Source organism: Onychomys torridus, chromosome 16, assembly GCF_903995425.1.
Source record: "Onychomys torridus chromosome 16, mOncTor1.1, whole genome shotgun sequence".
Lineage (NCBI taxonomy): Eukaryota > Metazoa > Chordata > Mammalia > Rodentia > Cricetidae > Onychomys > Onychomys torridus.
Genome location: NC_050458.1, coordinates 22,117,295 through 22,132,379, shown reverse-complemented (window position 1 = coordinate 22,132,379; position 15,085 = coordinate 22,117,295). Strand labels below are relative to the sequence as shown.

At 38.5% G+C, this 15,085-nt stretch overlaps 1 pseudogene; it reads left to right on the top strand.

Moving 5' to 3' along the window:
* The window catches only part of LOC118597092, a 33,045-nt pseudogene extending 18,439 nt beyond the window's left edge, over positions 1-14,606 (top strand).
* Positions 14,607-15,085: the final 479 nt, after the last annotated feature.

Here is a 15,085-nt window from a genome sequence, read left to right as displayed (position 1 = left end):
AAAACAAACAAGACAACATATAAACAGCGTACAAAAACAGTTACTGTTCCCCAAACTTCTACTCTACTGCTTTGTCTTATCATATCATAAGGACAAATGACAAAAATAACATTCAGATAGGGCCACTGTCCAGTCTATAAAGGAATCTGTCTGTCCCTGACAGAATTATATAAAGTATCTTAGTGAGTAATCGTATTGGTCAGTGTTGTATAAGTAAATAAATAAGTGAAGGAAGAATAAAAATTCAATAAAGAAAAAAGAAACCCCGACAATCATCTTCTTGGGGAGAAGATAGGTGTTAGGAATGTGAGTGGTACAATTGTGGCCAAGACCCTGTTTCTGTTTGGACAGTCAGACAAGCTATTTGTAAAACAACAGAATCTGTTAGCCTTCAGATAACAGGCTGCCTTAACTTAAAGTCATGGGGTCTATCATGGACTTTGAGGGGTCTCAAGAAGGACATAAACAAGAAACCACCAAGAAGACTACAGATATGTCTTGGTAGCTGTGTCTCAAGGTATTCAGGATGCCTCATCGTGGTTAAGTAACCTTTAAGTTAGAGATAGACTGTTCCCCCACTACATTCAAAACAAAGACACTGGGCATTTTCCCATATGTGGACTGGAGACTCAAAAGTCTTCAACTTTATCATAAAATCATTTACATCATGGTTTTGACCCTCCTTTGATTTTCTAGAAAATCATGGGAAGAAATAAGCTAAGAGAGAAATCCATTCCACCATGGTTTGGGGTGGAAGGGTATCATCTTATCCCATAAATATGCCACCCACCCTATAAATAGTCCTAAGAACTTGGCTAAAATCTACAGTCAGAACCTTATGTGTCACTGCCTCCTCTCCCTTTGGGCTAGCCCACTCAGCCCCTGGAGACTTGCTTTGTTGTGCTGAACTAATTTCTGCTTAGTTAATCCATGTCTCTTGCCTAAATTCTTCCCATCCAAAAGATAAGAACCAAAAGACCCTACGACAGTGTGGGTCTCCTCCATGCGGTGGCTCATACAGGGAAGCATATTCTTTCTAGCTGCCCTAGTGGCATTTGAAGACCATCTGAGCCTCTTGTAGCCCATAAACACACGAGGGATTGATGGCTATGAAAGACTGAGAGGGAAGATTAATGGATAAGGCTCTAGGTGGCTTTTGTGGCTTACACTCCTAGCTAATGAAAAAGTGGGCCACACCAAGCTGCAAGCATAGCCAGTAATATAATCAAAGCATGTGCCCAGAATCAAAAGGGAGGGAGTTTGGGAAACAATAACACATAAGCAGCCTTGCTGATTTGGCTCCTTTCCAGTTTGAAGTATCCTTTGATCATGTGATGAATTTTTATAGTTCAAACGTGAATTTCTCCCACAGGCCCCTGGAAGAATTTTGGAAGATTTGTAGTAGTCTTAGGAGGCGGGACCTAGTTGGAGAAGTAAGTACCTAGAGGTGGGCCTCTGAAGGTTATACTTTGTCCCTAGTTACTACCCTTCTTTCTAGCTCATGTCCAACACAGGGTAAATAGATTCCTTCACTACATACCCCTACTGTCATGATGTTCTGTCTACCACAGACTCAGAATCAGCAGAGCCACAGACTATGGGTGGATAGCCCTGTGAGACAAAATAAATCTTTAAGTGTTTTCTTAAGTATATTGGTCATCCCTTTGCAAAAGTAATTCATACATCTTGCCTTGCAAATTCTCCCGACTCATTTATGTCCTTTATAACCTGAGAGGTCATAACTACAAATCATAGTTGAAGAAAATGCAGAGATGGGAAAGAAGGGAATGGAAGGAGAGAAGATGCATTTGAAACCCCAAGGACCTGGGAATGATGGAGCCCAAATACCTTGTTTTACTGGTTTTATAGAGTATGGCATGGGGTCCAGAAAGGAAGTGACTTCCTCTGAGGACATATGTCTTTAAATATAAAACAGGGACTTCATTCCACTTCTCTTAACTTTTTCTCTTCTGAATTCTCACAGATACAATAGTTTAAAATCCCAAAAGCTAGTATAAAAATACAATGACATTTCAATGTGGTTTTTAATTCCCTATGGCTATGTAATACTATCTAGCATTTTATTGGTATTTTAGGCTCAGGAAAAACATATTGGATAAGTGTTCTTAAAGCCCAAACTAACAACCCTGGGCCCATATTTGAGTATAATATTCATCAATATTATTTTCACTGACTATTCTTTATTGGGGCTAAACAGGCCTCTAAAAATTTATGTGGGGGCTGGGACATAACTCAGTCAGTCAAATACTTGACTAGCATGTATGAAGCCCTGGATTCCAGACCAACATCCCATAAACTGAGTGTGTTGGCACAGGCTTCAAATCCAGCACCTAGAAGACGGCAGCAGGAAAGTCAGAGTAGTTCAAGGTCATCTACAGCTACATAGTAAGCTGGAGGTCTGCCTGGACTTGAACCTCTGTCCCAAATGTGTGTGTGTGTGTGTGTGTGTGTGTGTGTGTGTGTGTGTGTGTGTGTGTGTCTGTGTGTATCTGTGTGTGTGTGTCTGTGTGTGTGTGTGTGTGTGTGTCTGTGTGTGTGTGTGTCTGTGTGTCTGTGTCTGTGTCTGTGTGTATCTGTGTGTGTGTGTCTGTGTGTGTGTCTGTGTGTGTGTGTGTGTGTGTGTGTGTGGTCTGTGTGTATCTGTGTCTGTGTCTGTGTCTGTGTCTCTGTGTGCTTTTTAAATTATCCTTTTACTTGTGGTAGAATAAATTATCCCTTTCCTTGTGGTAGAATTCGTCAGATTATGAGCATTGGAAAACAAATCCAGTTTTCAAAAAGAGTCTGCTGAGTCATTCACACATATACAATCTAGCAATTCAACCAATAGCATCACAATTCTCTAATTCTGTTGTCCACTCATGTCTACTCACTTTAAACTCTCTTTCTAGCCTGGCCTTATTGCCTTTTACTGTTAGTTGGCTATTTCTACATGTTGAAAACAATGCTCTTTGGCTAGATCTGCTCTGCAAGCTTTCATTGTTTTATTTTCTGCTGGGATAGGTCATTGTGCATGCTAACACCGAGCCTGTCATCCTCTGCTTAGCCAATGCCCTTCCACTGTTTGTATGCTCTCTCTCTCTCTGAGTGTGCACTCCTCTACCAAGCTGTTCTCTCATCAGGCAGTCCTAAATTTTCAACTTGAGATTTGAACTGAAGCTACAGTACAAAAGTCCCAGAGTGGACTAGCCCAGCTCACTCACTTGCCTTTGCATGGGTGAATTTGGGTGAGGAAGGTAGATATCTTAATTAGGGTTCATATTGCTGCGAAGAGACACCATGGCCACAGCAAATCTTACAAAGGAAAACATTTAATTGAGGTGACAGCTTACAGTTCAGAGGTTCAGACCATTGTCATCATGGTGGGAAGCATGGCAGTGTGTAGACAGACATGGTGCTGGAGGAAAAGCAGAGAGTTCTACATCTGCTGCACAGGCAGCAGAAACAACTGAGTAATACTGAGCAAAGGAGACCTCATGGTCCATGCCCACAGTGACACACAACCTCCAACCAGGCCACACCCACTCCATCAAAGCCACACCTCCTAATAGTTCCACTTTCTATGGGGTTCATTTTCTTTCAGGCCACCACAATAGGTTAGGGAAAAGACAATATGATTGGCAACCCTGTGGGAATCTCAAAGAGTGAGGAAATAGTCCCTGCAGAAACAGGGAAGGGAGATATGAAGGATGCCAAGCTGATGAAAATATTAGCTATTGCAGTCCCTTCTACTTTCAGGTTAGGAAAAAGATATTTAATATGTAAAACTAGAGTGTACTTTAATACACAACTACAATTCAAGTCACATTCCAAACCTTAGAAACCTAATATATTAAATATGGGTCTCTAACATACCGAAGGGTCAACATGCATATTCAGGACCATTGCCTTACTCTCTTCTAAATTAAAATTTCAGAGCACTAACTCGACAGTCTGATATGATCACCCTACCCAGTGTCTTCTGTTATTCATAGATGTGCAGTGGAGATATTAGATTTGAAATGATTTTGTTTACATCTACTGAAATGTAATCTTTACGATTGCCTTTTCTCGTAAACAAAACATAGAATTAAACTCTGGGCTTGGGACCGAGGAAATAGATCAGTAAGTAAAGGCATTGAGGTGCAAGCTTGGTGATCTGAGTTAGACTCTCAGAGTACAGCTGGAAGGAAAGAATGGATTCCACAGAATCTGTCCTCTGACTGCCACTCAAATATTGTAGCACCTACACCACCACCATGACACACACACACACACACACACACACACACACACACACACACACACACATTAGTTAGTTAGTTAGTTAGTTAGTTAGTTAGTTAATTAGTGAATTAATTAAACATTGGACTGAGACTAGATACATAAATATTTCCTAATGCATTTCTTTCATTTTTCAGGTCACAAAATCGAAGTCCATGGAAGAGAATAACTAGAGAGACATATACTGGGCTGCACTGAACAAACACTGTCAAAATATATCTCCTTTCAGGTAACATAGTTGGGGGCTTATTATTATTAATAATAATAATTATTATTATTGTTGTTGCATTCCATTGTCCACATTTTATTTGGTCCTCTTACAGAAAGATTTTTTTTTTAGTGGAAGAAAGAAGACAAAAGCAGAATGAAAAGAGAACTTCTCAGATTGATACATTGTGACAATTCAATAAACCTTCTCTGATCATATTTCCCAAACCTCAGTTCTGTAATGCCCAACGGGGCAATGGTGGCTCCTGTCAACACCACATTCAAGCCATGTGTAGATGATTACAAAATAATTACCACATGAAATCAAAGTGGTAGGGATCATGAGGGACGCCTTTCAAACTTGGCTTCAAATGTTATCTCTGTAAAATGTCTGTCTCCTGCTGTGACTATATGCAATTATACACAGTACGACTCCATGTGGGAAAAAAAAGTTCCCTAAATACCACAAACAACTACAATAGTGTTCTAATCAAGTCCCTTGATTTTAAATTGTTTCCAAATATATCATGGGTAATAGAAGTCATCATAACTTTCCTTATTTTAGGAGAAATTAAGTTCTGCTTTTATTGTTTTTCTCAAAACAAAGTATCAAGAGCCTTAAAACTGCTATCAGGAATCACAAATTAAAATAAGATATTATCTTTTGCTCCCATGGGCTGGTAAGGATTAGGAATGAAGGGGAGGTCAAGGATTAGGAATGAAAGTGCCTGAACTAACAAGAGAGTTGAGGCTTCCCTCATTTACCTCTAAGGTATGTGGACTCGGCTGCAGAGATCCGTTTGCGAGTCAGTTTGGCAATCTAGATAAAGTATCACCTGCCTTTTAATCCAATAAAATTCTAAAAAAAAGTATATTAAAATTATTTTAAAATGTTAACTATAGTATTAAGTAGAAAAATTGTATCAATGAATGTAAAATGAGAAAGTGTGGCTAAGGTATCAATGATGACATATTTTAACTAATAAGTAGAACTAATAATAAAAACTAATGACTGAATATTTTCCCACCTAAAAGACGAACTGTATTTTATTTGATGTATCAGCTTGGTGAAGTGCTAATTCACAATTTTAATAGGTAGAAAAAATCCTATAATATTATAATGCAATTTTTATAAACTTTGTATGAAGTATGTATATCTAGATGTGCAAACATACATGAATTGGAAAACGACTTTTAAAACTACAGATATCAAAAACATTAATAAAAGTTAGCTCTTCCCACATATAATGCAACACCTAATTGAATAATAGTGCTATCAAGATTTAATCTGTAGGCTAGGCATGGTGGCTCATGCCTTTAATCCTAGCAATTGAGAGGCAGAGGCAGGAGGTTCTCAGTGAGTCTGAGGCCAGCCTGGTCTACAAAGCAAGCTCCAGGATAGCCAGAACTACAAAGAGAGACATTGTCTCAAATAAAACAAACAAACAAAAAATATTTAATTTGTGCTTATGTGTGTATTTGTGTGTGTGTGTCTGTATGTCTGTGGTGTGTATGTATTATAATATATAGAGAAATAGATGTATATATGTATATGATATTATGTTGTGTGTGTATATTGTCTGTGTTATGTGTGTGGGTATGTGTGTGTGTGTCATATGTGTGTATGCTATACAGAGACGTGGATACGTATTGTGAGTATGATATGTTATATGTGGGGGTATGCTATGTGTGTTATATGTATGTATGTATTTATGTAGTTGGGGTATGTATGATGAGTATGTGCATATGTGTGTGTATACGATCTCCTATCGGTCTGGGAAAGAGTGGACCTTCAAGGTGACTCTGCTAATCACCTTCTTGTCTCTACAGTCTGCCATATGTGACACCTACTACACAGTGTCACTTGTTCCAACCTGACACAGAGAAATATCTTGGAAAGAAGGAAGCAGACAAACTCTAAGGACCCTCTGGAACTCTGAGCAATGTCAAGTCAATGTCTCAAGTTGAGGTCAGCTCAAAAATGATAGCTGGGTGGGAGTGCTTCATCTCCTAGTGCGTGATCTTGAAGTCTATCTTTACTGAAGAATAGATGGCAGAACCATCTTCTTAAGAAAATCTCTCTCTTATTACTTTGTAAAAGCATGCATCCAACCTGGGGGACGGTTAAGTTCATTACTTTAAAATCACCATGAGGAGGAACCTACAGACACATATCCGGGCCTAATGGATACTGCCCCCTGAAAGAGACATAATTTTGGACTCTCCTTCCTGTCCCCTGTTGGGTTTCCATAGGAACAAATATCAGGTGGGGGTGAGTTCTATTCTCCCCTAGTTGGGGAGCTAGAGAAGGAGGTATAAAATCTGCCCCTTTTGGAAGCTGAGTGGGTCTAACTACAGGCAAATGTAACAGAGGAGCCAGAGGGCTTAAGGTGATGTGAGATTTTAAGGCCAGAGCAGTGTTAGCTTCACAAAAGTGTGACACAATTTTCAGTTCCTCCAAATTGCTGCCTGGCAAGCTGCTATCTCACCATCATTAGTTTCCTCTCCCATTTGCTCAAAGGAGAGGGAGATGCTGTCTTTTCTGACTATTGATGGGAAGAAAGAGAGGCCTCTTATACCCCATCCCACTAAGTGACTTAACAGAAATAAAAGCCAAACAGAAGGTAATACAGAAATATCTCTTCCCTAAAAAAATCATTAAATCTCAAATTATACAGTGAATGGAACTGCTGATTACCTCATTGCAAATACACATTCCAAACTGAACATCCATTGTGGTGATATTTTTTATTGTGCTGTAACAAATGAAGCTTGCCTGGAGATCAGAGTGAGGAGCTAGCCACTAGTTAAACATAGAGGCCAGGCAGTGGTGGCACACACCTTTAATCCCAGCACTCAGGATCTCACTCCTTTGGTCCCAGTACTTAGGAGACATATGCCTTTAATCTCAGTACTAGGGAGGTGGAGACAGGGACTAATGGCTGGATGGAGGCTGAGGAGTTGGCAAGGTAAGAAGTGGGTGTGGCTTGCTCCTTTGTCTTTCTGATCTTTCAACCTTTACCTCTATATCTCACTCTCAGTTTTTATTATTAAGACCAATTAGAATTTATGCTACAATCCATTGTCCCTGAAGTTCCATAGGCTAAAATTCTAGGAATGGTTTTATCGCCTAAGGAATACAGACTCCAATTTAATTCTTCAAATCTCAAGGTAGAATTTTAGTCTAAGTACAGATACTTTATTTACCCACAAAATACTAGAGAATTTTTTAAATAACTGGAAATGTTAGGTATAAGTCAAAGGGAAAGTCATTTCAAGGCAAACTAGATTTCATCAAAATTCAGACATCAATGAATGTTTTGGCTAAGTCGTAGCCTAATCATGCTAGCCATTCATCATCATCACATGCTTACTTGTGAAAAGAGTTTTGAACTCCATCATCAAGTTTCCTGACACCAACTTCTCAAAACCACTGTTTGCATCCACATGCATCTATCAGAAACAATACGTAGGTTGAGGTTATAAAATCCCCAGAAGTAACGACAGCCACCTTCAGCTGCACTTTGAAGAAAATAGAAAAATGTTTAACCTACAAATTCATTATGATGATGATATTTGGAAATCATTCTTTGAGAACTAATTAGGACTGGACAAGGCCATGAGGGCGGGGTCCTACAATGGCATTTATTAGAATGGCTTTAGGAGAAGAATAGAGACTCAGTTATTTGTGCTTGTTCTTTGCTGACATATGATGCCCTTCATTGTGTTATGATGCAGCAAGAAGGCTTTGCTGTATACCTAGAAGATGCTGGTACCATGCTGCTTGAATGCCCAGCCTCCAGAGACAGGAGCCAAATGGCTCCTTATAATTTAAGAATTACTGTCATGGATATTTTGTCTTAGTAATGAAAGTAAATGGTGTTAGATTGACACTACTTGGCATATCAAGTTCTAACATTAAGGCTAGTAAAAAGTTGTTGGGGGAGCAATAATTCTTAGATCCTGTAGCCAATGCTTTCACTTTTAGAGTTAACATACCATTCATATTCCATCTCTCAATCCCATTCATTCGTTAAGGACTCATTGTATCAGTAAGATGAGTCAAAGCTAAGGGTTGTTATTTGATGACTGCTGACAAGTCTTCATGTCTTACCATGTTATATATAATTGAAAATCCAGCATGTCTCAATGTCTTACTTCCCCTTCAAGGGACTATGTTTCTTCTCTTTTCTTTTTTTCTTTGTGTTGTTTTTTTTTTTTTTTTTTTTTTTTTGTTTTTTGTGGTTTTTTTTGGTTTTTTTTTGTTTTTTTTTGTTTTTTGGTTTTTGTTTTTGTTTTTGTTTTTGTTTTTGTTTTTGTTTTTTGAGACAGGATTTCTCTGTGTAACAGTCCTGGCTGTTCTGGAACTCACTTTGTAGAGCAGGATGGCTTTGAACTCAAAGATCCACCTTCCTCTGCCTCTCAACTGCTGGGATTAAAGACATGCACACCTACCACCCAGCAGGACTAAGTTTCTTTTTTTCTTTTTTTTTTAAGGATTTATTTATTTATTTATTATGTATACAGTGTTCTGTTTGCATGTATCCCTGCAGGCCAGAAAAGGGAGCCAGATCTCATTACAGATGGTTGTGGGACACCATGTGGGTGCTGGGAATTGAACTCAGGACCTCTGGAAGAACAGCCAGTGTTCTTAACCTCTGAGCCATCTCTCCAGCCCCAGGACTATGTTTCTTGATAGCTGAAGAATAAAACTGATTCCTTTCCTTTTATAATGTATCAACATTCTCTTTCAGCCTCAATCCATCTCTCCATTTCATATAATGCTTATGAAAAACAGCCCAAGTTATTTCACATTGTCAGGCATAATCTAGATGGTTGATTTCCCCCATGGAGTGTGCTTCTGTAAAACTCTCTCCTTTCAACTGTACACATTCTTTATCATCTTCCTCAAATGATCTCCTGTCTGTAAACCTCTAGAAGGCCTCCAGAAGCAGAATGACTCTCTTGTTCCTCTGTACTTTTATTACACTTTTACATTGCTAACAGTGGGCACCTCTTTTCTCAGTGCCCCTGTACTCCCTCTCCCTGCTAAAAGCCATTGTGTGAACCTCAGTTCTCTGAGATTTTTTTTTTTGGTGGGGGGGGTATCTCTGCTACACCCTCATTTTCTCAAGGAGTTGTTATTAAATAAATCTGATTTCCTCCCTAACAACTCATATCTACTGAGATTTGGTTTTTGGCTTTGGCTTTTGAGTGTTCAGTGGATTTTGTAGTAACACTTCCATCATTTATCTTGAAATTTACCACCATCCTTCTTATTTTGGAGCTAGGAATGTCATCTACTCTATTATAGGTGAAGCTAGTTTATTTAGTAACTCCCTAGTTATCACTGAATTCTTTGTGTTTTGCATAACTGACACCTGTTACATGTTTTAATACATTTATTAACACTAACCATGGCAATAAAAAACCCCTAATAATGGCTCAGCCAGCTCAGTCTGTCCTTCCAACAGCAAGGGACTGTTGATGTGGCTGTTTGCTTCCATGAAGTGGAATGCTATGTGGTTATAAGAATGATGACTTAGAAGAGATGTCTATGCTGTCAGTCTCTCCTCTTCATCAGGTTTTGTGAAATACATTCACATCTTGAACCTCGAATTCACTACATCTGCTGTCACTCCTAGCAGATGACCATGCTTCCTAATTCATAGAGAAAGTCAGAGAACAAGATTAGGAATTTTCAGCTTTTTGTCATCTCACATTCATAATTTATCAAAAATTTTTAAATTAAATTTAAATTTAAAAATAACCGTATTGGGGGTATTTCAATGAACATGAAGAGATATGTAATTAAAGAATAAAAGACTGCAGAGTACTCATCCCTAAATAGAGCATCTGTATCACACGCATCCTTCCAAAATACCCAGGGGTCATTGTGGGAGAGAAGACAGAAAGACTCTGGGGGCCAGGGGTGGTGGATGTCTAGAGTGAAATAGCATTTGCTGGACATGACAGGGCTGTTGCACTCACAAACTCATAGCAGCTGGGTCTATACACACAAGACTTGCACAAGATCAAATCTGACAAAATACCAGCATGGATAGGGAAAGGGGTCCTGAAGTCCCATCCCTATCTCAGAAGCTATTGCCCATCAGTGGCTACTGGCGGAAGGAAGACAGGTTTTCTTTAGGGATGTGACCCCTGAAAAGCTACCCATGCTTCAATAAATGGTTCTACCCACATGTACATACAGGTAGTACTAAGTGGACTCAGTGGATGAAAACTCACAAACATACACATGCACGTGGGGGCAAGGGGCAGGGAAGATCATATTAAATTGGGAAGTAAAGGTGTCATTGTAAAAAGGAAGGGATTTGAGGGATTTGGGGGGGGGGAGACACAGGGTGGGTTTGATCAAAATATATTATATGCATTTAACAACAAAAAATAATAAGAAAAGAACATGAGGAGAAATAAGAAAGAATGGTAAACCAATAAAAAAAAAAACTTAAATTGAAAAAAGCAGGAGGCACAACATGACTACATTTACAAACTATTATAAAATTATATCTATATATACATTTAGGAAGAATTATGAGTATTAAAAACACAAATATCTTCCATATATAGTTCATATTTATCTCTTTCATGTACTGAATACATATGTTCTTGGACACACTAAAAAGATAATGTTAACATATTTCTATGTTTTACCTTCAAAGGTATGAAGTGATTCTGAAATTTTATTCTCTCAGCGCCTTGTCCAGGCAATGGTGTCAGTTTAAAACTTACAAGACATTCACCTAACTTCCAGGGTTTGCAGTTTCCCCATGATTTTGTCCTTATTTGTGCTTTAAAGAGTCAAGAGCTAAAATAAAAGAGAAACTCAAATATGAGCATGTATGCAACCCTAATGTGAGGACTAAAATATGACTGATGACAATCACTGGGAAAAATGATAAAGTAAAGCAGAGCTTTGTTCTTAAGTAGGGGTGGACTCAGAGTCAACAGAAGAGAGCGACCGCAAGAGCTGGCTTATGTAATCAAATAGGAAGAATAGATAGCCTGTAATAATTGCTCTTCTCTTTTAATCAAAGTGCTCAAACAAACTTTCCCCAAACACAGTGGAACCTTGCCTTAATGTGTACTAAAAAATTAACGCTTTCCATTACTTTCAAGTAGAGAAACATTAGGTTGATGAAGGCATATCTTAAAATTAGAAATGCAGATATGCTACCATATTGAAGTAGTTTAGAAAAAATGAAATCCAAATAATATAAGTCAAATAATGAAATCCAAATAATGAAAGTCAAAGGAGATTAGGAAAAAAAAAAAACAACCTCAAGCTTTTGAAGAAAAGAAATTTATGCAGAAAAGATCATACTCCAAGTTCTCCATATCATAGACACCACAATGTCTCCAAAGCCTCACCAAAAATGCTTTCTATTTACTACAGAGGAAAAGAGAGGCAAAGACCAGTTAAATAATAAGCTGATTAGTTCACCTCCTTGCATTTTCTTTGTTTTAGTGGTGTGAGGGTTGGGAAGGGGGACTAACCTTAAGACTGTCATTTAAAAAGAAATATGTGCTTAAGTATAAAGTCACGGTAACCAAGTGGAATTTAGAAGAGCCCACCTGACCTTAAGATCAAATCACCTCTAAAGGCTTTTGTTTTTTTAATGAAAAGGTGTAGATAATTCTGAGTGTGTTAACACAGCTTAACTCCTAAGGAAGACCTGATATTTAAGAACATTGATTGTATCAAAAGACAGACACACTGAAAAATTTAAGTGGAGATACTATTTATAGAAGTGTGGATAAGGTGAAGGAAATCAAGAAGGTTTGGCAAGGACTTTAGGCATTCCAACATGTCAGCCTTGCCCAGTCTTCTACAGGGCAGGATGTCTGGAAACTGAACATAGCCAACAGAGTAGCCATGTCCCCTATGTCTTCCACACCAACGTCTTCAGAATAATAGCCATCATCACAGAGGAAAAAACTTACAACATGTTCCTCAAACACCAAATTTGAAAAGTCTATGAAAATACAACATCCAAAGTGAGCCATGTAGTAGGGTGGTGATAACCAAATTCTGATCTTCTGGAAGAGCAGTATCTGCTCTTAAAAACCACTTAGTTAACTCTCCAGAACTCAAACTGTTTGTTTTTGTTTTTGTTTTTTAATCAACAAAAATGAAATAAAAGCCTGTGTGGTGCTACACACCTTTCGTCCCATCAGGAGGTAGAGGAGAGCTAACCTGGTCTACAGAGCAAGTTCTAAGACAGCTATGGCCACACAGAGAAACTCTGTCTCAAAAGACAGACAAATAAAAATCTACAAGAAATTCCACATCTCATATCATCCTTCATGGTGAAGAGCAATAGCTTTTCCCTTAAGACTAGAACAAGACCAAAGCATCCTTCCCTCTCTGCATCTAGTTAACATCTACTGGCAGTGCTAGTTCAAGAAAAACATAAAAACAATTTACAAAGAATTTCTGTTTATTACCAGAACATAATGGTTTTTTTCTTCATGTGGAGTAAACAAAAAGTAAATATGAAAAGGAGTGGTTGAGTTTAGCAAAGTTCTGAATAACAAAATCAATATGAAAAAAAAATCCATTGTTTATGGTATTTCTTACCAAAATTGAAAATTTGTAGATAAGCCATTTTTACAAATGTGTAAAAATATAAAATAACTAGCAAAATAAGTTTAATAAAAAATTCAAGATATGTAAGCTAAACATGCCAAACAGTGCTAAGAGAAGTTTAAAAATATCTAAATAGGGGCTGGAGAGATGGCTCAGAGGTTAAAAGCACCAACTGCTCTTCCAAAGGTCCTGAGTTCAATTCCCAGCACCCACATGGTGGATCACAACCATCTGTAATAAGATCTGGCGCCCTCTTCTGTGAACATAATAAATAAATATTTTTTAAAAAAATATCTAAATAAATGGAGAGAGATATCATACACTGAATGGCTAATGAAGGTCAAGATGTCGGCTCTCTCTGGGGGATTCTGTAAATTGAGTGTGATCTCATCTCAGATGCTAGCAGAGATCTTCCAGGGAACTGGCATGCTCATTCTAAACTATGTATGACATCCCCAAGGAACTAGCATAAGCCCACATTCCTCACAGGGAAAATGAATCAAAAGATGTGTACTTACTCCCATGGTAGAGCATTAAGAAGGAGTGTGGTATTCGTATAGAGATATTGAGACCAAGAGACTATACCAGAGTTCACAACACAAACGGGCAAGTAATGTGTGTGGGTCTTGTCAGTTATCTCAGTGTATTTCAATAAGGAAGGCTATTCGCAAGAAAGAGGAGCTTAACAACTGAATTTCCAGATGCAGAACAAAACAAAAATTTTAACCCTTGGCCCTTACATCATACCACCTATGAAAAGGGTATGCCAAAACTCAAAGTGATCTGGAAATGGAAGAGCTTATGCAAATTACAAGGAAAATAAAAATAAAAATTTGTGTGACTCTAGATTTAGCTGTGATTAAGGAGATTAAGTTCTCCACAAAACACAGCATTCTCTGCCAAACACAGAATAGTAGAGCAATGTCTGATTTGACTTCACTGAAATTTAACGTCCACTTTTCAGAAGACACTTTGAGGTTTGAAAAGGCAGCCCCTGTCCCCCCCCCCCCCCCCCCCAGCTCTCTCCTCTTGAGCTCTCTCACTTCCCAGTGCCTTGAGTTCTCTCCTTCTGTGGTCATCTCCTGCAGGCGATTTCCCCCGAGGAAAGGTAATTTTATTCTGTGTCTGCTATCCAGACCCTCTGTAGTATCCACCCATTTCCTGATGCAAGTAAGGGTGATGACCTGCTTCCTGTTGGCACTGAGGAGTACACCCATATTCAAATTCAACGAAGGAATGATGGGGAAACCCTAACTACTGTCCAAGGGATAATTGACCATTGCTTAAAATAATAATAATAATAATAACGAAACAAAAACCTAGTCAGTCAAGGCATTTAAGAAGAAATTTACCTACAGTAGTCCCATAATTGAGCATCCGGAGTATGGGGAAGGGATTCGGCTACAGCGTGACTGTCATAAGAACATATGCTGGTTCCTGATAGAGATGAGACCAGCTAATGGATCGGTTGAAGGTTCATGAGTTTCAGGTGCTTGTGGCTCTCTGAAGTTTATGTGAGAATTTCTTTTCAGTAAGTAGGATTTCTCTTCTGTCCCTAGTCACAAGTTTAAAAACCTTGCAACTTGTACCATATAGCCATTTGGAGTCCCCTCTTCACCTGTACTAGAATAATGCCTTCCAACAATAAACTGTGAAGAGCCCAAAACAAAACAAAGCAAACAAAAATCCCACTATTACCAACAAAACAGAAAGGAGAATAATAGATGCTGCGAAGTCTTCAGAATATGTCGCCCACATCTAAACTACATAGCCAATTCTTTTTTCTTCTTTTTAAACATGATCTCATGTAGCCCAGGCTTGCCTCAAAATGGTGTGCAGCTGAGGACAACACTGAATTTGAGATACTCTTGCTTCTATCTACCCAGGACTAGGATTGTAAGTATGTGCTACATCAGCCTGTTTTACATAGTTCTAGAGACAGATCCCAGGGCCTTTTACATGCTTGGCAAGCACTCTAATGCCCTA